This window comes from Phyllobates terribilis, unplaced genomic scaffold, assembly GCF_046119375.1.
Source record: "Phyllobates terribilis strain yellow unplaced genomic scaffold, ASM4611937v1 Scaffold_2__4_contigs__length_985480577, whole genome shotgun sequence".
NCBI lineage: Eukaryota > Metazoa > Chordata > Amphibia > Anura > Dendrobatidae > Phyllobates > Phyllobates terribilis.
The window spans coordinates 146,316,087-146,344,028 of NW_027362762.1; the positions used below are offsets into that span (position 1 = coordinate 146,316,087).

The window sequence follows — 27,942 nt, forward strand, 5'->3', positions numbered from 1 at the left end:
TGTGTGTATACGTGTGTGTGTGTGTGTATATATATGTGTGTGTGTATGTACTATATATGTGTACAGGGTCGGTCTGGCCTGGCGGGAAATCGGGAAATTTCCCGGTGGGCCCCGACATGAGAGTGAGAGAATTGGTGGCGGGGGCCCTTTAAAAGTGTGAGCCTTTTAAAAGCACGGCTGAATCAAATGTAGCATCGCGCGCACGGCACATTCATTGGTGACAGCGGGCCTGCGGTGACGTGCATGCAGCATACTTACTACGTGACTCTCTGACACTAAGAGGATGGATTCTGTGGCAGACTGTGGTGTCAGGTGACATTGAAGGTGCTCTCGTCTGGCCTCTGATACGCCGAGGCCGCGCTCTGCTTTCTCTCTGCTCCGGGGCCGTCCTCCTATGATACGCCGGAGCCACAGAACCCGACGTCTCGCTCTGCTCTCCCTGCTCCAGGGCTTCTCATACGGTTCCATCCCGGCTCCATATCTGCTCTGGCCTGCTCCCCTGTAGTAATACCGGCTCCCGACCAGGTGGTGGCACCGGAGCACCGCCCCCTTCACTCCTGCTCTGACTCTGGGCTTTTTAATACCGGCTCCGGGGCTGGATATGTGGAATGTGGCCTGGCCTGGAATTGGAAACAAGGCTGCAGGCCTACAGCTCTCACTGCTTCAATTTCATGTCAAGAGCACCGTGCCAAATTTTTATGGGTGGGTTATATGGCTGTGTGTGTGTGTGTGTGTGTATGTATACTTATATATATGTATGTGTGTGTGTATGTATACTTATATATGCCTGTGTGTGTGTATATGCATGTGTGTACAGTTTGTGTATATGCCTGCATGTGTGTATATGCCTGCATATATGCCTGCATGTGTGTATATGCCTGCATACATGCGTGTGTGTGTATATGCCTGCATACATGCGTGTGTGTGTATATGCCTGCATACATGCGTGTGTGTGTATATGCCTGCATACATGCGTGTGTGTGTGTGTGTATATGCCTGCATACATGCGTGTGTGTGTGTATATGCCTGCATACATGCGTGTGTGTGTGTATATGCCTGCATACATGCGTGTGTGTGTGTGTATATGCCTGCATACATGCGTGTGTGTGTGTGTGTATATGCCTGCATACATGCGTGTGTGTGTATATGCCTGCATACATGCGTGTGTGTGTGTATATGCCTGCATACATGCGTGTGTGTGTATATGCCTGCATACATGCGTGTGTGTGTATGCCTGCATACATGCGTGTGTGTGTGTATATGCCTGCATACATGCATGTGTGTATATGCCTGCATACAAGCTTGTGTGTGTGTATATATGCCTGCATACATGCATGTGTGTGTATATGCCTGCATACATGCATGTGTGTGTATATGCCTGCATACATGCATGTATGTGTATATATGCATACATGCATGCATGCGTGTGTGTGTATGCCTGCATACATGCATGTGTGTGTGTATATGTGTGTGTATGCCTGCATACATGCGTGTGTGTGTATGCCTGCATACATGCGTGTGTGTATATGCATGCATGTGTGTGTATATGCATGCATGTGTGTGTGTATATGCATGCATGTGTACAGTGTGTGTGTATATGCATGCATGCATGTGTGTGTGTATATGCATGCATGTGTGTGTACAGTGTGTGTGTATATGCATGCATGTGTGTGTACAGTGTGTGTGTATATGCATGCATGTGTGTGTACATGCATGCATGCGTGTGTGTACTGTATATGCCTGCATGTGTTTGTGTGTATGTATTTGAGTGCCTGCATGTCTACGTGTGTATATGTGTCTTCACACGTGTGTGCGTACTTCCCTGCGTGTCTGCATTTTTGTGTGTGATTGAATGTGTCTGAGCATGACTGCGTGTGCATTTCTGTGTGTGCTTGCCTGCGTGTGTACATGTCCCCATTTCTGTGAGTATGTGTATCTGTGTGGGTATATTAGGGCTCTTTCACATGTCCTGATATTTACGGGACTGGAGATATCCGTGTCCACCTGTGTGTCATCCGTGTGACACGTACCGGCGCTTGGGAATCAGTGTACAGTTAGCGCTGTTCCCAAGAGCCGGGTGCTGAGTGCTGCCCTCATCATAGATCCCTGCCGGTGCTGCGATCAGCAGCAGCAGGGTCAATGATGAGAGTAGTAGTCTACTCCCTCCGTGTCCAACTGTAAAAATAGGAATAAAATAAAATAATCCTTATACTCACCTCTCCTAAGCATCACCCGCTGTAATCCGTGTGAGCGCTCACTCCGAGGAGAATGACTCCTGCAGCGAGCGGGCCCCGGAGCTGCGCTCAGTGATTGACAGGGCACCCCTTGTTGAGCGCAGCTCCAGGGCCCACTCGCTGCAGGAGTCGTTCTCCTCGGCGTGAGCGCTTGCACGGATTACAGCGGGTGATGCTTAGGAGAGGTGAGTATAAGGATTTTTTTATTTTATTCCTATTTTTACAGTTCTACACGGCGGGAGTAGACTACTACTCTCATCATTGACTCTGCTGCTGCTGATCACAGCGCCGGCAGGGATCTATGATGAGAGCAGCGTTCAGCACCCGGTGCTTAGGAAGAGCGCTGTCATCAGTGTGCAGGACGTTTTGCGGGAGGTGCAGCAGGTAAAAACATTCATTTGAATGGGTCTACGTGTACCAATGTCTCTGGTACGTGTGGAAACTGTCACCGCATGTACTGACGTGTGAAAGAGCCCTTAGTATGTGTTGTGTGCGCTTGTTTTCGTGTGTGTAAGCGCGCTTCTGCATGTCTGTGTGGTCTTCCGAAGATTTATTATATTTGGGGAGAGAGGGGAGAGAAATTTTAGGAGACAGAATGGGGAGATGTGTGAAAAAACAGTATGGTGAACCAGAGGAGGGGTGGGAATGAGTGCAGGAGCAGAATGGGGAAGGGGGATGTGTGAGGAAACAGTACGAAGAGTGGGGGAATAGTGTGAGGAGACAGTATGGAGGGAGAAAAATGTGAGGTGACACAGCACAGAGACTAGATAGTGTGGGGGAAGGTATAGAGATGCGGCAGTATGGCGGAAACAGTGTGAGGGCACAGAATGGGGGGAACAGTTTGCTGAGGAGGGGGGAGTGTGATGAAGGGGCACAGTACAGAGACTGGGCAGTATAGGGGGGACACAGTGTGAGAGGATAATGTGAAGAGGGGGCCCAGTATGGTAAGGAGAAGACAGTGTGGAGAGCAGGTACCATAAGAGGGGTAGAGTGTATGTCATGTTTTGTGCAGGGAGCATTGTAAGAGTTAGGTTTATTCAGGGGCTCAGTGTAGATATTTTTATTCCGGAGCATTCTAATGACACTGCTATCTTTAAGGGCATCGTGTCGGGATGTGCTGCAGAAGCCCGGAGAAGATGGAAGTCTGCAGAGACGAGCTGTGGATGAGAAAAGTCATCATGGAGTCTGGACAAGAGGAAGAAAAGAAAGAGAACAACTCTAATCAGAGAAGACGTCTCAGGTAAGATACCTGGATGTAAATGTTCATCTGTGATCCTCCCTGTGTCTCATCAGTACTGTGGTTCCTGTATGGTCCGCAGTCTGATGATGACTGATAACAACTCCCAGTATCTCTATTGTTAATTACATACTGGGAGTTGTAGGTTTATGTGATAGAAAGATATATGGGGCTGACCTGACATTACAGTTGATGGTGGTTCAGATGATGTATTCATGTACTGATGTGTTTGTGCGCGTCTGCGTATCTGTAATAATATGTATTTTTGTAAGATGCGTGTATGTAACTGTGCATTGTGGTGTGTATAACATTCATATGCTTGAGGCACCTTTACTAAATCTATTAGGTATCTTTCACATGTGTTAGGGAATTCCATTTGTCTTTCCACATTTAGGAACAGACAAGTGAAATTTGCTAACCTTGTCATAACTGTCACCATTGGGATGTGCTTGTATGGAGCGGGTTCAGGAGCTGAGCCTGCTCCATACCGGGCAGATGTCGGCTGTGTTACATAGCCGGCGTCTGCCTGTAACAGCAGTGATCAGAGCTCGCCTTGATTGCTGCTGTTTTGAGTATTTAAGTGCCCTTGTCAATCACTGACAGCGGCATTTAGATAGCACAATGGCCGGTGCATGCAGTCACCTGTTCCCTTCAGCCCCCTGTGACGCAGTTGCAGGTTGCTGATGGGTTGCCAGTAGTGCTGAGTGAGCGTGGTCGGATAAGAGACATTACAGTCACCGCGAACTACAAAGTGAGCGTGCTGCAATAACTTCCGGCACCTTGATTGTGACACTTCCATGGAGCCCAACCTCAGGCTGAGCTTCATTGAATGACTAACATGGCAGCCGTACCTGGCAACTAGTGCTGAGTGAGTGTGGTCGGATAAGATGTGACCCCAGCATGCTCGGGTGTTATGTGAGTATCTTGTAGTGCTCTGCTAATATGCTCGAGTCCCTGCGGTAACATGTTTTGCGGCGGTAGACAGAAGCAACACATGCAGGGATTACCTAACAAACCGGCAATTCCTGCATGTGTTGCGTCTGTCTACCGCCGCAAAACATGCTACCCTGGGGATTCAAGCATAGTAGCACTACAAGATACTGGGATAACACCCGAGCATGCTGGGATCACACCTTATCCGACCACACTCGCTCAGCACTAGTTGCCAGGTGCTGCTGCCATGTTAGTCATGCAATGAAGCTCAGCCTGAGGTTGGGCTCCATGGAAGTGTCACAATCAAGGTGCCGGACGTTATTGCAGCACGCTCACTTTGTAGTTTGCGGTGACTGTAATGTCTCCCTCCTTGCACCGATCCTATGACAGGAAGCGAGTGGCAGTAGGGAGAATAAAATGTAATTTTCTCCGTGTAGCCAATGCTTTTCCAATAAGCCGTCTAACCAGGCTTTAAACCCTATTTACCTGCAGATTACCCCTATATCTGCAGATAAATAGCGTTTTTCAAGGTGACAAGTTACCATTAAAGGGACTCTGGCAGTACGGAATGACTGTCCAAAGAAAGTCCTGCTGCTCAGTGCTTCACAGTGCAGCCAATCATGTAACTATAGTGCATTATAGAAATGCATAACAAGTAATAAAACCGTTTATGGTGGGCTGTAGTGTGGGCCCCTAGAGTCAGTTCTCCTGGTGGGCCCTAGGCACCCCAGTCCGACCCTGTATGTGTATCAATACAGTATATGTATGTACGGTGTATGGTATATGTGTATGTATGGTATATGTGTGTATAGATATATGTATGTACGGTATACGTGTGTGTGTATGTACAGTGTGTGTGTATGTACAGTATATGTGACGCGCCCCTTTGCCTGTGTCGCGCTGCGTTGCGCACGCGGGAGCTTACCCGGAGCCGGATCTGTTGAGGGTTGTAGTCTCGTGGCGGTGACCCGGTCCGTGCCCAGGGAGTCAAACTGAGCGGCGATGTATCAGCGGTAGATGTTGGACGACTACGCCACCCGTTGAGTACAGCTAAGGAGCTGCTGCTGCAGGGCAGACCGCTGAGGCCGGTGGTAGGATTGTGCAGCGTGATAGTATAACCCCCAACGGGAGGGGTATGGCCTCAGGGCAGCCGACGTGGATGATGGGGGTAGCAGGAACCACTCGGAGACGGTACGGTGTAGTTCAGGGTCTTTACTGGTGACAAAGATAGACCCTCCCGGAGTACTGGCTAGCGATTGGGGCCTGGTCAGTCCTTGAGCAGATGGGATCTCCCCTGGCCAGGCGGAGTTGTAGGCCTCCCAAACTAACTGTACTCTTCTGGCTACCTTGCTAGAGGCGGGTATAAGTAGCCCACGTCCCTCAGTGTACCGTGTGGTGCTCACCCGTATGGCCGGTGACTCGGGGCCTTCGGGTTTCTTGGCCAGAGGACCTGGAATCCCCTGCCTGACGGATTCTGCTGCTGGGTAGGAGTTAGTCCCCACAGCCTCGGACTCCGGGTCCGGTAAGAAATCTTCTCAGTCAGGGCGAGCTCTGCAGCTGCCAGCCCCTGACTCCTTGTAACACTGCTCCCACAGAGCTCCTGATGTTCTGTTCCTATATTTGCTTCTTTTCTCTGTCTCTACTTCTTCTCTACTCACTCACCCTGCCTCAGCCCTAGGTTTATATAGGGGAAGTTCTTCCCCTCCCAGGACTGGGCAGGAGGTGTGGCATGCATAGGATCCCTGACCAAGAGACCTCCCACCTGCTCTCAGACGTAATATCTCTATCACTGTGGCAACCAGACCCCTGGGGTGTCACATATGTATGTGTGTGTTTATGTATATGTTTGTGTGTGTGAACATATTTGTTTTCAGTTCATGTATTATACTGTGATTGTAAAGAATAGAAGAATAAACCTGGCTCTTTAAAGGGTTATTCACCAAATAATCAAGGTATCCTCAATCCATCGCATCGGGAATAACTTGCTGGTCACTGGGGATTGGATCACTGGGCCCCCCAGAGATTCTGGGAACAGAGCTCTGCAGTGTCGTCCTGAATGGAGCAGAGTTGTGCCTGTTTGGCCTCTGCTCTATTCATTATCTATGAGCTGCTGAGCGCTGCGCTCGGTTATTTCCATCAGCTCCATAGACAATGAATAAAGTAGATACCAGATGATACAGATACCAGACATATAATATATACATGGTTGGAATTTGCCGGTTCCAGCCATTATCACGTAACCATGAGGATGCGCTTTTCACACTTGCTGTCATGTGTCAACTAGAGAGTCTCAGCCATATCTTGCAATGTTCTATTCACCAACATAGCTGACACTCTAGTTGTCACCTGACTGCAAGTCTGACTGTGCTGGAACCAGCAGAACCGAATCTTTATCTTTACTGATATATATATATATATATATATATATATATATAATTTGTCTCCATGTCAGTGAAAATATATATTTTTAGAGGTGTGGAGGGGCCCATTTACTATGGAGCCCTGTGATTTCTATGCACACCCCTGCTTACAGGGCGGCAATAATGACGGTATCCTGGCTTGTTGCTCGGAGCCCCAGACTTCGGGGGTCTCACGGCCAGATTTCCCTGATCATAAGCGGCATGCTAGGCAGCGAGGGGGACCCAGGCACATTTCTTGCACAGGGGCCCCAAGCTGCCAATGTCCACCAGGGTCGGACTCAGACTTTAGTGGGCCCCTGTGCAAGAAATTTTTGCCCCCACCTGCCCTTCATAGGGCAACAAAGTTATGTAAACATGACACCCACATGTGCATCTCTCATCCCCCCATGTGCATCTCTCATCCCCCCATGTGCATCTCATCCCCCCATGCATCTTTCACTCATCTTTCATCCCCCCCATGTGCAGCTCTCATCCCCCCCATGTGCAGCTCTCATCCCCCCCATGTGCAGCTCTCATCCCCCCCATGTGCAGCTCTCATCCCCCCCATGTGCAGCTCTCATCCCGCCCCGTGCATCTCATCCCGCCCCATGCATCTCATCCCGCCCCGTGCATCTCATCCCGCCCCGTGCATCTCATCCCGCCCCGTGCATCTCATCCCGCCCCGTGCATCTCATCCCGCCCCGTGCATCTTATCCCGCCCCGTGCATCTCGCATCCCCCATGTGCATCTTATCCCCCCCGTGCATCTCTCATTCCCCCATGCATCTCTGATTCCCCCCCACTCCTAGTTAATTAAATTAATTGTATTTAAAAAAAATAAATAAAACTTGTTATACTTACCCCCATGGATCCCTGCAGAATCCTGGCGCTCATCCACGTCGCTGCCACCAGGTTCACCTGACTTCCAGCGCCGTCACATGACCGGAAGTCAGGGGAATCATGAAGGCGCTGACGCAGCAGCGCTGCACTGCTACACAGAGGAAAGCAGCGCTGAGATGTCCCGGCGCTTAACGCTCAGCATGGGGCCGGGGGCCCAGGGCCGGCTCCAGGTTTTTGTGGGCCCCGGGTTAAAGAGTCTCAGTGGGCCCCTTTAACACATACCACGATTCATGATGCACAGATACCGCAGAGAAATATATGTATAGTACAATGCAAAGATTTCACTTCTTACATAGTGATATCTATTGTAAATTCCACAATAGCTCAGAAACCAGCGAATCGCTCCACACAGTATACTGGCCCCCATAAAATGCTCCATACAGGAGACTGGCCCCCATAAAATGCTCCATACAGAATACTGGCCCCCATAAAATGCTCCATACAGGATACTGGTCCCCCTATAATACCTTATACGGAATACTGGCCCCCATATAACGCTCCATACAGAATACTGGCCCCCATATAACGCTCCATACAGAATACTGGCCCCCATATAACGCTCCATACAGAATACTGGCCCCCATATAATGCTCCATACAGAATACTGGCCCCCATAAAATGCTCCATACAGAATACTGGCCCCCACAAAATGCTCCATACAGAATACTGGCCCCCATATAACGCTCCATAAGGAATACTGGCCCCCATATAACACTCCATACAGGATTTTGGCCCCCGTATAGCGCTCCATACGGAATACTGGCCCCCATATAACGCTCCATACGGGATACTGGCCCCCATATAACGCTCCATACAGGATACTGGCCCCCATATAACGCTCCATACAGAATACTGGCTCCCATATAACGCTCCATACAGGATAATCGCCCCCATATAATACCCTATACAGAATATTGGCCCCCATATAACGCTCCATACGGAATACTGGCCCCCATATAACGCTCCATACGGAATACTGGCCCCCATATAACGCTCCATACGGAATACTGGCCCCCATATAACGCTCCATACAGAATACTGGCCCCCATATAACGCTCCATGCAGGATACTGGCCCCCATATAACGCTCCATGCAGGATACTGACCCCCATATAACGCTCCATACAGAATACTGGCCCCCATATAACGCTCCATGCAGGCTGTTCCCCCCACATAATGCCCCACGCAGGCTGTTCCCCCCACATAATGCCCCACACAGGCTGATCCCCCCACATAATGCCCCATGCAGGCTGTTCCCCCCCCCCCATATAGGATGTCACCCCCCCTTATAATGCCCCATGCAGGATGACACCCCCCCTTCCTTATAATGCCACATTCAGGATGTCACACACACCCCCTCCCTTATAATGCCCCATGCAGGATGTCACACACACCCCCCTCCGTTATAATGCCCCATGCAGGATGTCACACCCCCCTTATAATGCCCCATGCAGGATGTCACACTCCCCCTCCCTTATAATGCTCCATGCAGGATGTCACTCCCCCCCCCCCCGTTATTATGCCCCATGCAGGATGTCACCCCCCCTTATAATGCCCCATGCAGGACTTCACCCCCCCCCCTTATAATGCCTCATGCAGGATTTCACACACCCCCACCTCACCCCCCCTCCCTTATACTGCCACAGGCCTCCATACAATAAAAAAAGAAATCCAATACTCACCTCACGTCTCACCTGCTGCCGCTGCTCCGGACTCATTAGCGTCGCCGGCCTCATCCCGCTCTGCTCTGTGACTGCTCAGGAGAGAGTGCGGTGTAAAGACGTCACCGCGCCCTCTGACCTGAGACGTCACAGTGCAGCAGCCGCGGCGGATGCAGGAGCTGCTGCGGAGGCACGGGGAAGGGTAAGTATTGTGCCGGGTGCCAGGGCCCTGAGCAAGCTGGGGGGGGGAGCGGGCGCTGACACCGCTCTCCTCCGCTCACGGGTCCCATAGCACGCGGGGTGCCCGATGGTGAGGGCCCCCGCCTGCTCAGGGCCCCGGCATTTGCGCGGGTGCTGACGCCGGCCTTACGGGGGCCCCATGAGGAGACGCACAAGAGGGGGGCCCCAACGGGGCTCCGAGGGGGCCCCGACCGGCCAGGCCCCATACTGGAGTCAGGACAGTCATGCCCTGATGGAGGCTGGAGGGGCCCCCTCTCCCTCGGGGCCCCCATTCAATGAACAGGCTGCACGGGCGGTAGGTCCGCCCCTGATGTCCACCCCTGCACAAAGCAGTGTGACTAATGTAAAAGACTGGAACGATACTAATAAAGGGTAAATGATAACAGAACTGTTAGGTTGTGGATACTAGTCACACCGACCTCCAGAATAAAAATCCTAATGTTGTCCAGCTGCTTTTTAGAGGGTACTTCAATGGATCACTTTCTGATTTGAGAATTGTAATTGCTATTAAGAATTTGTTTAGCCGGATTTCATCCCCAAGCTATGCATGCGCATCATTCACAGAAAACTCCAGCAATACTTTGCATTTCTCAGGAACAGACTGACTATGTAGTGTTTGAATATATATGCAAAGTGCTTTAGTCGGGGGCAATCTCTCCTCAAGCCTCTTGTCACTTAGTTGCAAACAAGTAGAACATGATGAGTTTACCACTTTGTTGTAAAATCAAATCCTGGAACCACATCAGTGGGTGCTGAATCCTGCTGGTAATCAGCAAACTATGAAATATATATATTTTTTAAGCAAAACTATTAGTAATATCATTAAAAATGTATTAGTAATTCATTAAACAGCATTCTACTTGAATAGAGAACTGAGATCACCTTGAGCTCTATTACCTGTCCGGTGATGCTTTCTCCTGCCTGACAGCTTATGTGCCGTGGTGTTGGGGCGAGGCTCTAGCTGCGTTTTAAGATCGTTCTTTAAGCATGCCTAAATAATAAGGTGCTAGTTGCACCCTTGGTATGGCTGGGTAGTTCGGTGCACTTTTCCCACCTACTTGTTTTTCATTTACTCTCCTCTGGCTCCTGTAAAACCAGTAATGTCAATCAAGGGAGAGGAGATTGTAAACAGCCCACATAAAGCATGTTTGTTTTTTGTTTTTTTTACACAAGCTTTTAGTTCAAAGTAGCCTAACAAAGGCATATTGTTGGTTTTTGGCAAAGTAGTAATTTGGTAAAGTAGCTGACGGTGCCCTTTTAAAGGGAATGTGTCCACCCCCCTGGGCGATATCAGACCTCTCCTATGGACATACAGGTGATAGAAAAGTAAATCTATACTTACCTGTATGGCCATAATAGGGGTCTGATTGCAGAGAAATCTGGTTTTATAAAGTCTGCTTTCCAGAGGCTTGGCGTCCGTGCGACGCCAAGCAAACCCCTCCAATCTGCTTACTATTCCCCTAAATCGCCGCCTCTGTGCTAAATTACCATATCCCCCCCCCTCCCCTGCACGGCACAGGGTCCTGTGACTGCCCTGTGACAGGCCCTGCTCTGCCTACCCTGTATGGCCATAGTAGAGGTCTGATATAGAGATTCCCTTCAACCTCCACCCACAGCGGGCCAATGGTTGAACAGCTCTGTAACAAAGTCATGGGTTTTTAGCCCAAAAGGGAAGACTTTCAGATTGTTGTAACTTATTCTTAGCATAGTGCCCAAAGGCCTGATCATAATGGTTTGCTTAATGAAGTGACTGATTTGGAATCAGAGTAACTATCCAAGATGCTTCATTAAGAGAGTACACTGAAGGAAATGTGCACATGATGTCTTAAAATCGTGATCTTCTAGAAGGACAGGTAAGGGTCTCACTAAATGCTGATATGGCGGCCTGCTGTGCACTGGTGCCACAGAACCCAGAAGGGTGCATGGATGTAGTTCTCCACAAGAGGCCCTCACACATTCACACACCTCCACCCTACCACCTCAGACCAGCAGAGGGAGCCCGTTAGGGATATATAAAGGGAGGGTGGAGCCAGGCAGCTCAGTCAGAAATTAGTTAGTCTCTCAGACACAGAGAGGGACAGAGCTCAGAGTTGAGCAGAGATTGTGCTGACGCTCAGAGAGCAGCAAGCTGGCTGCTGTGCTTAGGCGAGCCAAGGCCTACAGCACGTGTGAAGGCCTAGTGAGGGCCCTGAGTGTGGCCGAAGGCGAGAGGAGAAGGAAGAAGTAGCGAGGGGGTAGAGGAGCATACCAGACTCACCCTGATATATATACCGGACACCGGGTCCGCACCTACGGGGACCCTTTATACCAGTAGGGACCACCGGAACCCCTGGAGGACTACAGGTCCCAGGTTCACCAAATGCTGATTGCAGTACTAGGGCTAGGAGTCACGGAGGCCCCAGCGACCAGGGAGAGTGATCTCCAAGAAAAGTCCCTACCACCAAGTCAGCAGGTGCAAAGAGAGACAGTAACCAAGCTAGGCCTAGCTCCAGGCAGGTCAGAAGCTTAGCGAGTAAAGCCACGGATCAGGAGGCCCTATACCCGCTCACTGGGGAGAGTCCAAAAGTGCGCCCTTCGTCCGGAGTACCCTGAACCGTACCTGCACCATCACCAATAAAGGTACTGAAGCTTAGCCCCGTGTGAGTGTGCGTCTTTCCTCCGGGACCATCCTGCCGTCTCTCCCCCGCATCCACCATCTATCCCTAGACTGCCCTGGGGCTAGCTCTACCTGTGGAGAGCCATACTATACCTGCTGCCGTAACACCAGCTCCAGAGGACTGCTCCGCAGCGGCGGCACCCTTTTGCCACATTCCACAGGTGGCGTCACGAATAGTGTTGAGCGATACTTTCCGATATCAGGAAATATCGTATCGGATTGGATCGGACCGATACCCAAAAAGTATCGGATATCGCCGATTCCGATACCGGAAACCAATGCAAGTCAATGGGACACAAATATCGGAACGAAAATAAACCCTTTCTTTCCTTGTAGGTTAATTCTACATGAAGGAAAACAACTAACAATAATGTAGAATGTATTACGCGAAAAGCCGGCAATTCAGCAGCGGCATACACCGGTACCCGACAATTTACAACAGAAAGAATAGAGCTTCACACATAGATTAGATAGATAGAAACATGTCAGTCACATATATATGAAGTACAGTGACAGTGTTGCTTACTGTACTTGTCATTTAGTGTAAAGGATTTATTTAAAAAAATAATAGTGTTTTCATGCACTGTCTCTTTAAAAAAGCCGGCCGGCAATTCAGCAGCGGTACCCGACAATTTACAACAGAAAGAATAGAGTATCACACATAGATTAGATAGATAGAAACATGTCAGTCACATATATATGAAGTACAGTGACAGTGTTGGTTACTGTACTTGTCATTTAGTGTTAAAATAAAGGATTTATTTAAAAAAAAAATTTACGTGGGGTTCCCCTTAATTTTAGGCTCTAGCGGAGGTTAAGCAGACGGCTGGGGCAGATGTTTGAAGCCTGGGAAGGGGGTAATATCCACGGAGCTCCCCAGGCTACTAATATCAGCCCCCAGCTGAATACCTAGCCTTTACTAGCTATTAAAATGGGGGACCCCCCCAAAAAATGACGTGGGGTCACCCCTAATTTAATAGCTAGCAAAGGCTAGGCAGACAGCTGGGGGCTGATATTAATAGCCCAGGAAGGGAGCCATGAATATTGGCCCCCTCCCAGGCTAGAAACACCAGCCGTCAGCCGCCCCAGAAATGGCGCATCCATAGGATGCGCCAATTCTGGCACTTAGCCTCGCTCTTCCCACTGCCCTGTAGCGGTGGCAGTGAGGTAATAGGGTTGGGGTTGATGTCAGCTTATAATGCCAGCTGATATCAAGCCCAGGTTAGTAATGGAGAGGCGTCTATAAGACACCCCCATTACTAACCCCATAGTCAAAGTTAAAAAAAAAACACAAACACCCAGAATAAAGTCCTTTAATTGAAATAAACACACAATTCTTTATTGTTCTAAATTAAACCATACTTACCGTCACGCCCATTCCAGCTGAAGCCAACGATCTCCTGCAATAAAAGTAAAATAATAAAGCAACATCATCCTTACCTTTCCATGGTTCCCAGGACAGCTTCATCTCTGCTATATCGAGATGACAGGCTGGACCGCAGCAGAACGCTGCCATCTAGCCTGTCATCCCGCGGACACTGAGAAGCGCAGGCATGCTTGCGCTCCTCAGTGTCTCTCTGTGACGGCATCCAGATGAGCCGAGGTCATGTCCAATGAACTCGGCTCACCTCATGCACGTCACTGACAGCGTGGGAGAATTCTCCTGCACTCAGCGCTTCAGCGTGAGAATTTTCCCACGCTGTCAGTGACGTGCATGAGGTGAGCTGAGATCATTGGACATGACCTCACCTCATTCACGTCACTGACAGCGTGGGAAAATTCTCACGCTGAAGCGCTGAGTGCAGGAGAATTCTCCCACGCTGTCAGTGACGTGCATGAGGTGAGCCGAGTTCATTGGACATGACCTCGGCTCATCTTTATGCCGTCACAGAGAGACACTGAGGAGCGCAAGCATGCCTGCGCTTCTCAGTGTCTGCGGGATGACAGGCTAGATGGCAGCGTTCTGCTGCGGTCCAGCCTGTCATCTCGATATAGCAGAGCTGAAGCTGTCCTGGGAACCATGGAAAGGTGAGGATGATGTTGCTTTATTATTTTTCTTTTATTACAGGAGATCGTTGGCTTCAGCTGGAATGGGCGTGACGGTAAGTATGGTTTAATTTAGAACAATAAAGAATTGTGTGTTTATTTCAATCAAAGGACTTTATTCTGGGTGTTGTGTTTTTTTTAAATACTTTACTAGAAATTCATGGTGGTCATGTCTAATATTGGCGTGACCCCATGAATTTCGGGCTTAGGGCCAGCTGATAATGCCAAGCTGGCCCTAACCCCTTTATTACCCAGTGAGCCACCGCACCAGGGACCTGGATGAGTTGGGTACAGCGCCAGAAGATGGCGCTTCTATGAACGCGCCATTTTCCGGGGTGGCTGCGGACTGCAATTTGCAGCGGGGGGGGGGGCCCAGAAAGCTTGGGCCTCCCTGCGCTGCAGATTCCAGCCCCCAGCTGCCTAGTTGTACCTGGCTGGACACAAAAATAGGGCGAAGCCCCACGTATTTTTTTTTTTAATTATTTCATGAAATTCATGAAATAATTAAGAAAAAAAGGGCTTCCCTATATTGTTGTGTCCAACCAGGTACAAATAGGCAGCTGGTGGTTGGGGGCAGCCTGTTCCTGCCTGCTGTACCTGGCTGGACACAAATATAGTGCGAAGCCCCACATCAATTTTTTTTTAATTATTTCATGAATTTCCTGAAATAATTAAAAAAAAAATTGACGTGGGGCTTCGCACTATATTTGTGTCCAGCCAGGTACAGCAGGCAGGAACAGGCTGCCTCCAACCACCAGCTGCCTATTTGTACCTGGTTGGACACAACAATATAGGGAAGCCCTTTTTTTCTTTATTATTTCATGAATTTCATGAAATAATTTAAAAAAAAAATACGTGGAGCTTCTCCCTATTTGTGTGTCCAGCCAGGTACAACTAGGCAGATGGGGGATGGAATCTGCAGCGCAGGGAGGCCAAAGCTTTCTGCCCCCCCCCCCCTTCCGGTGCAAATTGCAGTCCGCAGCCACCCCGGAAAATGGCGCGTTCATAGAAGCTGGATGCTGTACCTGGCTGGCATACAAAAATATGGCAAAGCCCACGTCAACATTTTTGGGAAAAATTAATTAAAAAATAAATAATAATTTAGGGACTGCATCTTTATTAACTCCTCAAATGTCATTTAGTGTTAAAATAAAGGATTTATTTAAAAAAAAATTGGCGTGGGATCCCCCATAATTTTAGACTCTAGCGGAGGTTAAGCAGACGGCTGGGGCAGATGTTTGAAGCCTGGGAAGTGGGTAATACCCACGGAGCTTCCCAGACTACTAATATCAGCCCCCAGCTGAATACCTAGCCTTTACTAGCTATTAAAATGGGGGACCCCCCCAAAAATATGACGTGGGGTCCCCCCTATTTTAATAGCTAGCAAAGGCTAGGCAGACAGCTGGGGGCTGATATTAATAGCCCAGGAAGGGTAACATGAATATTGGCCCCCTCCCAGGCTAGAAACACCAGCCGTCAGCCGCCCCAGAAATGGCGCATCCATAAGATGCGCCAATTCTGGCACTTAGCCTCGCTCTTCCACGCTGCCCTGGTGCGGTGGCAGGGGGTAATAGGGTTGGGGTTCATGTCAGCGCCTGCTGCCATGAAGCCCAGGTTAGTAATGATGGGCGTCTATAAGACACCCCCATTACTAATCTACAAAGTGTTAAAAAGAAAAAACACACTACACCAAGAAAAAAATAATTTATTTGAAATAAAACACACCATTTTATTTAATTCTTAGTTTACTAAAAAAAAATAGTTACCTGTCCACGTTCCTGCGCTGATCTCCCATGCACAGCTGTCACATCTGGAGATGGTGACAGCTGTGCATGGCTGCTGTAAGCTCACGCTGCCGGGAACACGTCCGCTCCCGGCAGCGGGATCCACTGACTGAGGTCACCCGAGTGCATTCAGGCAGCGCAGCTCCGGAGACCTCCTTTACGGCACTGCTGTACCGTGGGAATTTCTCACGATACAGCAGGGCCGTAAAGCAGCTAACCGGAGCAGCGCTGCCTGAACTCCGGCGAACCCGCTTATGCAATGACGGGGCTGCTTTACGGCCCCATCATTCTAGCGGCGGCAGCGGTTCAGAGCGGTCACATTCTATGTGGCTGCTCTAAACTGGAGATCATCGTGGGACACTCGTGGACTACTACGGAGGGGTAAGGATAAGGTTGTGGTTTATTATTTTATATTTTATTACAGGAGATCGATGGCTTCGGGGAATTAGGTGTCTAGGTGAGTATAGGTGTAGTTTTTTATATTTTACTTTATTTTAGGTGGCGATCGGCGGGGACAGGTAATGTATGAACTAATTTATTGTAGGCAACCACTGGCCACCAATGACATGTATATAAAATTTATTGGGGACACAGTAGGGCAATTTATATAGCAGGATCAGGCTGATGGGAACTACTGCTCCCATCGAGCTGATCCTGCTGGCATGAGTGGACGGGGGACAGACATAGGCCGATGGGAGTAGTAGTGTCACATCGGCCTATGTCTGCCTGCACGCACACACCCGCAGACATCGCACAGACACCGCGCACACCCGCAGACATTGCACAGACACCGCACACATCGCACAGACACCGCACACACCCGCACACATCGCACAGACACCGCACACACCCGCAGACATCGCACACATCGCACAGACACCCGCACACACCAATCATGATGGGTCTGATGGTCTGGGAGGTGAGGCTGACCTGTGCGGCCGTGGGAAAGTTCATGTGAGTTCATGCAATGTAGTGAAGCATGAACTCACATGAACCCTCTGAGGGCACCGCGGCTACTTCAAATGAACAGCTGATCAGCATCAGCTGATACCTCAGCTGTTCATTTGAAATAACCGGCGGGAAAGCGCAGCACAGAACGGGAAAGCCGGCGGTGAAGTCTTTTCACTGCCGGCTTCCCCGCCCGGGTCCTTCGCTCCCCGCTCCTTGGTGCTGCGCTCCCCGCCCGGTCCTAACTTACGATCGGGATGGGAGGTGGCGAGGGGAGCGGAGGATCGGGGTGGGAGGCTGCCGGGAAGCAGTATGGGGCTGTGTGATTGTTTAAAAGCCGGCGGCTTTTTACCGCCCGCCGGCTTTTAAACGATCAGGAGAATTCTCCCACGCTGGGATGGCATTCTGATGACAGACTGGATCACAGCTGAGCGCTGCCATCCAGCTTGTCATCCTTCAGAGACACTGCAGAGCGCAGGCATTATGGGAACTTCCGATTCCGGTATTCGATATTGTAAAAGTATCGGAATTAAGTATCGGAATTCCGATACCGCGAATATCGGCCGATACCCGATATTTCAGTATCGGAATGCTCAACACTAGTCACGAACTTTCCAAATCCCCTATATATAATTTCCCCTTTATACTGACCGCCCTGGGTCACGGACCGGGCCAGCCACCGTGATATCCCCCACCGGCATACGCAGAGGCCCGGCTGCCGAGTACCCCACGGCCCAGGGGGCGCGTTAGCCTTGGCGTCACGAACAGAATTCTGTGCCCGTTGCCACCGGGTACTGTGCACCTTAAAAGACTGTAATACTCACTGTGGTGAAGGTTTCCCGCCATTCCCGAGATTTCTCGCCATTGTCCGCCATCTTCCTGTCGCCGTGCGGGAAGAAGAGGGGCGTAACCGCAGGAATCTGAGAAGCGTAAACGCTGGAAGCGGGCAAAGCCCAGGACACGCCCCGCCCCTGACGTCGAATCAGAAAGTGTCAGGTCCTGGAAGGAGCCCAGAGGACGCTCTGACGTCAGACGCGAGCGACGCAAGGTCCTGGAAGAAGACCGTCGCCCGCGGAGCTGCGGCCTACCTGATAAGCAGTGAAGAAGGTAGGCTCCAGTTCACTAGGGGGGCGCAACCATGGCCGACGACCAGCGAGCCACCGGAGCACCGGTTAACGCTCCTGATGCCCAACCCGCGCCCGGCGCTGCACAGGCCGGAGCAGTCGCTCCACCTGCAGGGGTCGTGACCCCATTGATACCCATGGCCCTGCCGTATATCCCTGGAGCGAAGTGGCTTCCCCAGTATAATGGCAAACCAGACACCCTGTCTGGATTCAAGAGAAAAATATGTGGTGTGCTAGACATGTATTCTATGACCGGTAAACAGAGAGCTGCTGTTGTGCTGGGACAATTGACTGGTGCTGCAGAGTGGGAAGTTGAAACCTGGCCAGCCGCAGACCAGGAATCAGTATCCATCATCTTTAAGAGACTGCAAACTGTGTTTGAAAACTGCACTGAGACGGATCTCCGGATGAGGTTCTACCACTGTGTCCAGAAACCTGAGGACAGTATCCGGGACTACGCCTGGCGCGTACAGGAAGCCCTGCGGGCCCTGAAACAGGTTAGTCCAGCCAGCATGCAAAATGAAAATAAAATGCTGACGGATCAAGGCCCTGCCTTTGAAACCGAGCTGTTCAAAGAGTTTTGCCATTTGTACGGGTGTAAGAAGATCCGGACTACACCGTACCACCCCCAAACCAATGGGTTATGTGAAAAGATGAATAACATAGTCATCGACCTGTTGAAGACCTTACCTCTCGAAGAAAGAAACCAATGGCCGGACAAACTACCTGACCTGGTAGATCTGTACAATCACATACCTGTGAGTTCCACCAATTGTACTCCAGCGTACCTCATGAGAGCAAGAACTGGAAAGTTGCCCATGGACCTGGAGCTTGGAGTGGTCGAGCCAGAAGCAGATATGTCCACTGAAGACTGGGATGCGACTTGACAGGAACAGTACAAGAGAGTACAAGCCTGTGTCGAAGACAGTCTAAGTAGGGTGAGAGATAAGCAGGAAGCACAGAACAACAAGAGTGCACCAGCTGAACCCTTGACACCTGGAGAAGTTGTGCTGAAACGAAAGAGAAGAAGCCACAAGCTTGACGACCAGTGGGAAAGGGAACCTTACACTGTGTTGAATTCCAGATTCGACGATAGGAAAATCTGCCTAATTAGCAAAGACGGAGGAAGAACAACTGCAACAGTATCAAGAGACCATCTGAAGTTGTGCCCAAGTCCGCTAAAGCCCCAGGAGGAAGTGCCTCTCACCGTACCGGAGGAGCCTAGAGAAGAAGTACTCCATACTGACTTAGGAGATTTCCTGGCAGATTGGCCTCAACTGGATGGAGCGGTAATGATACCTGTGCTACACTTCTACCAACAGCCAGAAGACTATCCACTGCAAGTAAGACCTGTAAGTGCCCCGGAAGAGCCTGCTCAGGAAGAATCCCCGGAAGAAGGATCACCGGTAGAAGCAGAGCCAGTAGGCCCAGTAACCAGTGTACTTGCCTGTCCCGTAGAGAGGTTAAGGCAGTCTTGCAGTCCATCAACACATAGAGCGGAAAATAGCGCAAGCATCCACACTACATGCATTCCAGTACTACGTAGGTCATCGCGTAGCACAAAAGGCCAGACCCCTGTCAGGTATAAGGAGTAAGTTAAAAATACCTGCAGTATAAATAGTTACCCAGTAGGGTATTGCATAATGTTTATTGTATAAACTGAAATATATGTGTTTATTTAGTTACCCGTAAGGAATGGCCATCCCAGTCCCCAGACCTGAATATCATTGAACATCTGTGGGATCATTTGAAGAGGGCTGTCCATGCTCGGCGACCATCAAACTTAACTGAACTGGAATTGTTTTTTAAAGAGGAATGGTCAAAAATACCTTCATCCAGGATCCAGGAACTCATTAAAAGCTACAGGAAGCGACTAGAGGCTGTTATTTTTGCAAAAGGAGGATCTACTAAATATTAATGTCACTTTTCTGGTGAGGTGCCCACCTGTCAAATTTTGTTTGAATGCAGATTGCACATTTTCTGTTAGTACAATAAACCTCATTTCAAGGCAGAAACATTACTGTGTCCAACAGTTATTACATATATCAAACTGAAATAGCTGTTGCAAAAACACCAATTTTAAGAAAACATTAAGCTTAAGATTAATAGGGGTGCCCAAACTTTTTCATATAACTGTATAAAGGACTCGTAGGCTGAGGACTGTGAGCAGCCCAAGAACTGTTCATGTACATAGTTGCACTCCCTGGAGTGCTCCTTAAGTGACCACTGAACAAAAACCCGTTTGGCGTGGCCGAAGACGTGGTCCAGCACCTAGATCACCTATGCCCTGCAGCCACACCCAGGGCCTACGTTGAAGGTTTTCGGACGGGTCCCTCATGCTGCTCATCTTCAGTGAGATGGACACCAGTTAATGGATCTCACTGAGACTTTAAGAGGAGTGTTTTATATAAGAAAATGTATTAATGTTATTATTGTATTATAATGTTACCTGTAACGTTCAAGAAAAGTGCCTCCCATAAAGGGAAGAAATGTTACTGTTTAACCTGTTTTGAGAAAAATGCTTCAGTCCAGGAGTACCGAGTTTTACTAGGGGGGGATGTGGCGCCCTGCTGTGCACTGGTGCCACAGAACCCAGAAGGGTGCATGGATGGACTTCTCCACAAGAGACCCTCTTGTGCCGGGTGCCAGAGCCCTGAGCAAGCGGGGGGGAAGCGGGCGCTGACACCGCTCTCCTCCGCCCACGGGTCCCATAGCACGCGGGGTGCCCGATGGTGAGGGCCCCCGCCTGCTCAGGGCCCCGGCATTTGCCCGGGTGCTGACGCCGGCCCTACGGGGGCCCCAAGAGGAGACGCACAAGAGGAGGGCCCCAACGGGGCTCCGAGGGGGCCCCCACCGGCCGGGCCCCATACTGGAGTCAGGACAGTCATGCCCTGATGGCGGCCCTGCTGGAGGCTGGAGGGGCCCCCTCTCCCTCGGGGCCCCCATTCAATGAACAGGCTGCACGGGCGGTAGGTCCGCCCCTGATGTCCACCCCTGCACAAAGCAGTGTGACTAATGTAAAAGACTGGAACGATACTAATAAAGGGTAAATGATAACATAACTGTTAGTTTGTGGATACTAGTCACACCGACCTCCAGAATAAAAATCCTAATGTTGTCCAGCTGCTTTTTAGAGGGTACTTCAATGGATCACTTTCTGATTTGAGAATTGTAATTGCTATTAAGAATTTGTTTAGCCGGATTTCATCCCCCAGCTATGCATGTGCATCATTCACAGAAAAGTCCAGCAATACTTTGCATTTCTCAGGAACAGACTGACTATGTAGTGTTTGAATATATATGCAAAGTGCTTTAGTCGGGGGCAATCTCTCCTCAAGCCTCTTGTCACTTAGTTGCAAACAAGTAGAAGATGATGAGTTTACCACTTTGTTGTAAAATCAAATCCTGGAACCACATCAGTGGGTGCTAAATCCTGCTGGTGATCAGCAAACTATGAAATATATTTTTTTTTTAAGCAAAACTATGTTATAGCAGAAGATGGAGTCCCTCAAGTTTAAAGGCCCCATCTATGCAATATAAGTCTGACAGTTATTTTAGGTGAAAACAACAGCTATGAATGTTCCTTCTTGTATCAATAGCGTGTCCTTGGGAGAAGATAAAGTGTACTCCCTGGCCAGATGTTTCTTCTTGTAGCAATAATGTGTTCTTGCAGAAAGATGAAATGACCTTGCTAACTAGATAAGTCTAATTAAATATTTTAAAGCATACAGAAACTAGCTTTTTTCGCTTGTTCAGCTAAACTGTATAATCGAACCATATATGGCAAATCCGTTTCCTGCCTTTAGGGTGTATATTAGCCCTGTGTTTTGTAATAAAGTTTTTAGAGTATGTTTAGACACAAACATCCTGTCCTGTGTCTTCATTCTCTCCGAGCTCGTAATCCAAAGGATAGAAGACCCAAAATTCAGTGACGTCAGCTGGCACCTCGAACAGGGACCTTGAGTTAATCTACCCAAGGGTGCTCGACCGGTCCGAGGCGTGGGACGAGTGAAGCTCTCTGTTGGTGATATATACAGCGCTGAGGTAAGAATAACTGTTATATTCTACCTAATTATATCACTGCATAGAAGAGACTACCTCACCCCCGAGCGGTCGGCTCCCCAGGTAATTCAACAGATTGTTGTCTGGCTCAGGTCCCTTTGAACCAGTAGAATCCCTCAGATAAATTGACAGTCCTGCCTTCTATCCTTTGGAGAATTTAAGAATGAAAGTATGGATCCGATGATTGTGTTGTGGATGTGTCCCGGGATTGATGTTTTTGGTCTGTTTTTCTGGTTGGCGTATAAGTCCTAGAGAGGCTAGTAGTGGAATGGTTCAGAAACCTTTGTGGCCCATTGTCTAATTGACCGAGGAGTCTCTTCTAGGTGAGGAGAACCGAAAAAAATGGGGAACCAAAATGCCAAGGAAGGGATTATAGCCAAAGAATTAGTGGTACGCAGAGAAGGGAAACAGGCACTGATTGGAATTGACAAAATATTGTGTATAGCGGGAATGAATGAGAACGGAGAGATGAATGGAGAGAAATGGAAATCCTTCTTTAACTCTATCATGGATGGTTGAAAGATAAGGGTCTGTTGAAGACAGTGGATGTATGGATGAATGCATGCGCTTATTTTGAAAGAAAGATTGAAGAATTAGGAGACGGACGTTACAGACTGACAAAAACTGGAATGACAGATTTTCCTCCCTGTCCGCTCCCGACGTCACCCCCACCCCAGTACCAGAATTCCCAGGAACCTAATTGTTGGGTTTGCCCCAGATGTGGACAACAGAACCCCTTGACAGTAGACATCTGTGTGGCATGTGGAGGACCGAGACCCCACCCAGCTAGACAATTCCCAATGAGGACGGTAGTTATGCCAGGAGCACCGGGTGCAGCAGCAGCAGCAGGGGGGGATGCAGTGGTTCCAGGTCAGGAAGCTCGTACAATGTTAATGTATAGACCATGGAGTCCTTCAGAGCAGTTGGCACTGATCTCCCAGCTGCCAGACCCATCCCAGTCCCCTATGGGTTTCGCTAGAATGATCACCACCATACAGGATACGTACCATGCCACTAGAATAGATCTGCAGGGGGTAATTAAGGGAAAATTGGCAGATGAAGCCCGCTATGATAGGTTGATAGATGAGACAAAAAAACAGTATGCCAATAGGAACGGACCTGTAGATGCAGAATCTAATGATGCAGCAGCTGGAGTCCTATTCGCAGCAGCGTTGGTAAAAGCATGTCAAGACAGGCAAGCAGAAAAGCAAGTTACACTAGAAGATAGAGTGCAGGGAAAGGAGGAAGATCCTAAGGATTATTTCTATGCACTAAAGAAAACCTGGTCAGAAATTGGGTTCAACCCCGGGAATAAGACTAGTGAGAGGGTATTAGCAAGTGCTTTCATGAATGGACTAAAGAAAGAGATTGCAGAGAAGGTAAAAGCAAGTAGACCGGACTGGAGATCAGTGAAGGCAGAAGATTTAGCTAGAATAGCTCAGGGGGCACAGCATGACATAGCGCAGGCAAAAAGAGCTGCCAGAATACATATAGTAGAGACGACCCCCAGAAACAACAGAGGCAGAGGACGGACTGAAGGAGGAGGACAGAAACTGTGTTACGGATGTAAAAAGCCAGGACATTTTAGAAAGAACTGTAGGACCAACACGTATCCAAATGCTCAGAGTACGGGTCCTCCAGCTGACCAAACAACGCCCCCATAGGATGATGGTAGCTTGCACATGAACCCCCTCATCTCCTTACCCCCAACTCCCAGTTGTATAGTGCAGGTGAACCTACCAGGGGGACATGAAATCGATTTCCAAGTAGATACGGGGGCCGACAATTCAGTAATTACTCAAGGTGATTGGCCATATACTGACACTGATTTTTCACATCATGTCATTGCCACCCCCTTCAATTCCCCGTCTGTCCTACTTCCTGTCACTAAAAGAATTCCCCTGCAAATTCAAGGAGCTACTGTACATAGCTAGCTCATGGTATCGCCCCAAGGCCAATGTAACCTTTTGGGAAATGTGTTGTCCCAATTACAAGCACATATTGAGTATCATCCCGATGGCACTGTCACCATGACCCCAGGTTTAAAACCAAGTACCCTTTGCAAAATTATGTCACTAGATATTGCCAGCATAGAAGAGACAAATGAGTTTCCCCCGATATTGGAGCAGGCTGTACCACATGATTTTTGGGCCTCAGACAAAACAGATGTTGGTAGGTTAAGAGTTCAACCAGTAATGGTGAAATTAAAACCAGGAGCCATCTTGCCTCAACAGAGGCAGTATCCCCTTAGCTCGGCTCAGGAGAATGCCATAGCCCAGCAGGTCCAAAAATTACTACAGAGAGGAGTCCTAGTCAAAACCCAGTCCCCTTGCAACACTCCCCTGTTCCCAGTAAAGATAAAGAGCGTGCCAGGACAACCAGCCGCATATAGAATGGTCCATGACCTCCGGTTGGTTAACAAAGCCACAGAACTTCTAACACCAGTTGTGCCCAACCCGCATACTCTTCTGTCACAGATACCTTCTAACTCTCTTTGCTTTTCAGTGGTTGATTTGGCAAATGCATTTTTCAGTGTACCATTACATCCTGACTGCCAGTACCTGTTTGCTTTCACATTCCAGGGTAGTCAGTATACATGGACAGTGTTGCCACAGGGTGCCCAGAATTCACCCACAATGTACACTGCAAGTCTGCAGGAAATACTGGAGGGATGGTCTGAACCACATATCGTTGTTCTGCAATATGTCGATGACCTGCTCATTTGTGCCCCCTCCAGGAAACAATGTAATAGTGCAACTATATCGCTTATGTTGTTTCTCTATCACGCTGGCTGCAAGGCATCGAAAGATAAGCTTCAGTTTTGTAAATCTTCAGTCACCTTTTTGGGACATTGCATTAAACCAGGAGCTCGTCATTTAACAAATGCACGTAAACAAGCAGTACAGGCATTCACCGTCCCCATTAATGTTGCAGCCCTCAGAACTTTTCTTGGACTTGTTTCCTATTGCAGACAGTGGATTCATGCCGTCTCTATTTTGATGCAGCCCCTCTATGACTGTCTTACTCCAACACCTTTTGTACTAACACCAGAGGCAATAGACTGTTTTTATTCTCTCAAGAACCGTATTTTGGCCGCTCCAGCTTTGGGTACCCCTAATTATGAGCTCCCATTTACTCTGTACCTTCATGAACAAGCTGGACATGCAGCAGGAGTTTTAACTCAAACACACGGTGATAATCAGAGACCTGTTGCCTACTTTAGTGGCAGATTGGATGCGGTAGCCAGAGGTGCACCATCCTGCGTACGTGCTCTGCATGCTGCTGGACTATTACTCCATAAATCCGCAGACCTTCTTCTTGACCACCCGCTCACCATTCTAACACCTCATGATGTCTACACTATATTGAATCAAGTGCAACCCGCTCACCTCTCAGCAGCACGTCATCTTAGGTTACAATGTGCACTGTTAATGCCTCCCAATGTTTCTTTACAGAGGTGTACTACCCTGAATCCAGCAACTTTGTTACCTCTCTCGGATCTAAAGGAGGAGTCAGGTACTGTGCTTTTTAAGGAAGATCCAAGAGAGGAAGTTCCTCATGACTGTGTACAAATGATGGCACAAGAAACGGCAGGTTTACCTACTGTATTTGAACATGAATTACAAATGCAGATTTTGATTTTTTTGTAGATGGATCCCGTCATCAGGACGATTCAGGTACCTTCCATACTGGATATGCAGTTGTCTCCCTCAATGCAGTAATCAAGGCAGAACCAATGCTCCCACACCAGTCGGCTCAAGAAGCTGAATTTAGGGCCCTAACCGAGGCCTGTAAACTAGCGGAAGGTAGTATTGTTAACATTTACACAGATTCTAGGTACGCATTCGGTATATCGCATGATTTTGGTCCAATATGGAAGTCAAGAGGTTTCCTGACGGCAGCAGGACACCCCATTAAGAATGCTGATGCGGTCCAGCAGTTAATTGATGCGCTACAACTACCTAAACAAATAGCTGTCATAAAGGTAAGAGCACATACCAGACTCACCGACCAGGTAAGCAGAGGAAACGCGATGGCAGATGCAGCCTTCCAAGGGCACTGTACCCAGCAGCTGCCCAGATACTACATGGGCCGACACACCAATCTAAAACGGGTGTGATGAGTGTGACGCAGAAACATTGGGTGACACCAGGATTCTCCACCTGTATTGAAAACCTGGTACAAGGGTGCATGATATGTGCTACACATAATCAGGGTAGAGTAGATAAACCACCACCCAAACACACACCCCGGCCCCTCTATCCATTCCAGAGACTGCAAATTGATTATATTCAGCTGCCAAAGTCAGGATCATGGGAATATGTGTTGGTCTGTATTGATTTGTTCTCAGGATGGCCAGAGGCTTTCCCGATTGCCAAAGCCACGGCTGCGGCAACCGCAAAGAAACTGCTTGCGGAGGTGGTCTGCAGGTATGGGGTACCAGAGGTAATTGAGAGTGACAGAGGTACACACTTCACAGGTGAAATAATGAATGAAGTCATGTCAGCTCTAGGAATTCAACAAGCATTCCATACCCCATATCACCCACAAAGTAGTGGTAAAGTGGAAAGACTGAATGGGACATTGAAATTAAAAATTCAGAAAGCCATGGCTGAGACAGGAAAACCATGGCCGGACTGTTTACCACTTGCTCTGTTTTCAGTAAGATACACGCCCAATAAAAAGACTGGACTCTCTCCATATGAGATATTGTTTGGCAACGTACCCAGCCTAGGGTGTTTCTATCCGCAAGCATTAGAAATGAACAACCATGTGCTAAGTTCCTATGTGAGGGCTTTACACAAAAAGATTAAGCAAGTACATGATAATGTTTTCAGTTCTCTTCCAGATCCAGATCAAGACTCTAGCAGCCATACGCTGCAACCTCGAGACTGGGTGGTTATAAAAAGACACGTGAGGAAAAGCCTAGATCCACGGTTTGACGGACCCTTTCAACTTCTGCTGACCACAAGTACAGCCGTTAAGCTAGAGGGAAAAGAGACCTGGATCCACGCGTCCCATTGCAAAAAGATACTAGGAGAACCAGCGGACAAAGAATGATGACATTGTTTATACTTACCTGCATACTTGCGACCACAAGTGCATGGACTAGGTTAGGCACCATGGATGGAGACGACAATAGATTCATTAGACACCATCTTGCTCTAATCGATGGACTAAAGGAGCGAAACCAGACCATTGCTAACTGTTGGATATGTACACATGCCCCTGTGACGTCCACTAGCATACCCTTTCTCGCTGTCCCAGTCTCATGGGAAGAGATAAACTTTTGAGTGAACTGTTCAGATACTTTGGCCAATAATTCCACACAGAGATTTTCCTTTCTAAATCCCGCAAATTGGTTTAAAGATATTGGTGGGTGGTTGGCTGGTATAGTACAAGCTATTTTACAGGTTTTGCTAATGTGTCTTGCGGTTTATTTGGTTTTTAAGATTTTTCTAATGTGTATTCAGCGTTGTACTAAAAGAAAACATAGAAATTCGTATTGATAAATGAAGGAACAAAAGGATGGAATGTTATAGCAGAAGATGGAGTCCCTCAAGTTTAAAGGCCCCATCTATGCTATATAAGTCTGACAGTTATTTTAGGTGAAAACAACAGCTATGAATGTTCCTTCTTGTATCAATAGCGTGTCCTTGGGAGAAGATAAAGTGTATTCCCTGGCCAGATGTTTCTTCTTGTAGCAATAATGTGTTCTT

At 48.6% G+C, this 27,942-nt stretch overlaps 1 long non-coding RNA gene across 1 annotated transcript; it reads left to right on the forward strand.

The window, feature by feature from the left end:
* Positions 1-220: 220 nt before the first annotated feature.
* LOC141250429 (uncharacterized) lies at positions 221-27,942 on the forward strand. The gene is made up of 3 exons (XR_012312668.1): positions 221-702; positions 3,333-3,474; positions 27,072-27,942. It is a non-coding gene; the product is annotated as an uncharacterized lncRNA (long non-coding RNA).